The following is a 1,311-nucleotide window of genomic DNA, read 5'->3' as shown; positions in this document are numbered from 1 at the left end:
TTAAAGAMAAACCTCCTTCCAAACACTGGACACTGCTTCAGGTTGGTCAGCAATTATCATGGCCCAGAAAAACATACAAATATTCAAATCCAAAAATACTTTATTCATCCCAAAGGGAATTAAATGTTATTGTGATTAATTATTTCTTAAAAGAGTTATTCTAGATACTGATGGCTGTTGGCAGGAAATATTTCTTGTAGCGGTCTGTATTGCAGTGACTCTGAAGAAGCCTCTGACTGAAGACACTCCGTTTTCCCAAGACAGTTTCAAGAAGAGGATGGTCACAGTTGTCCATCCTCTTCTTGATTTTATGAAGAATCATTCTTTGCATAATCATCTCCAGAGGTTTCGCAGTCGTCCCCAGAGCAGAATCAGAACAGAACCAGAACAGAACCAGCCTTCTTTATCAGGTTGTTGAGTTTTTTAGGTCCCTGGCTCTGATGCTGCTGGCCCAACAGATGACAGAAGAAGAGATGACGCTCTCAACAACATATAAAAAATATTCAGCATTTTGCTACAAACCTTGAAGGATCTTTGCTTCCTTAAGAAGTCCATTAGATCATAGATCCTGTCTAAGTTTGAACCTGAACAAAGATGTTAAGAGTAAAGCTTGGTTAGTCCATCTGATTCCTCCAGCCATCCGTCCACCGCATGCATGTCTTTAGGTAAACACATTTCATCTTTTATTTTTCTACCATATCTTGGTGTTGTTTGATAATGATAAAATGTGATGTTGTGCTTGTTGTGCTGAGGCTGTTGTGAATGTGCTTTATCAGGGGTCTCAAACTCAATTTACCCAGGGGCCGCTGGAGGCAGAGTCTGAGTGAGGTTGGGCCGCATAAAGTATTCCACAATAAACACTGTACTGTTATCACTACGTGTTRGATACTCTGTGTATGTTAACGTAGATCAACAGCAAGTCAAACTCAATTTCATGAGCCAGGAAGCTGAGCGTCTTGCTCCTTTATTAAGTTTTCTTGACACTTACAACTTTGAGCAGTGTTGTGGAAAAGCTCAATGAAAGGTTGAGTGAAACTATAAGAAACAGAAAAATAAAATATGCATCAGCTCTAAATACACAGAATAAACTTCTAGTGTCTGAATAGAATTAACCTGAGCTGCAGTTAAGAAACAGTCACATAGCAACTGTTGCTATGTAAACAAAAACTATCAGGATATGGCTTTTCTAGAATAAACACATTTGGAAAACAATCTCAAATAAACTAACAAAACATATAACACCAAACAGAACATAGATTGAACTTACAGCCATTGTTTTCGGAGGTGTAAGAAAAGATTGACAGCACAGGA

The 1,311-nt window shown here is 38.3% G+C and overlaps 1 long non-coding RNA gene across 2 annotated transcripts; it reads right to left on the bottom strand.

Annotated features, from left to right (window-relative positions):
- LOC103474296 (uncharacterized) lies at positions 1 to 1,311 on the bottom strand. 2 transcript variants are annotated; one of them, XR_535142.2, is made up of 4 exons: positions 1,268 to 1,311; positions 989 to 1,035; positions 523 to 584; positions 1 to 443 (listed from the first exon to the last, which is right to left on the bottom strand). It is a non-coding gene; the product is annotated as an uncharacterized LOC103474296 (long non-coding RNA). The 2 variants fall into 2 exon arrangements; XR_535141.2 differs by lacking the exon at positions 989 to 1,035 and having other exon boundaries at positions 6 to 443.

This window comes from Poecilia reticulata, linkage group LG13 (genome assembly GCF_000633615.1).
Source record: "Poecilia reticulata strain Guanapo linkage group LG13, Guppy_female_1.0+MT, whole genome shotgun sequence".
NCBI lineage: Eukaryota > Metazoa > Chordata > Actinopteri > Cyprinodontiformes > Poeciliidae > Poecilia > Poecilia reticulata.
This window is presented reverse-complemented; position numbering and strand designations above follow the sequence as displayed.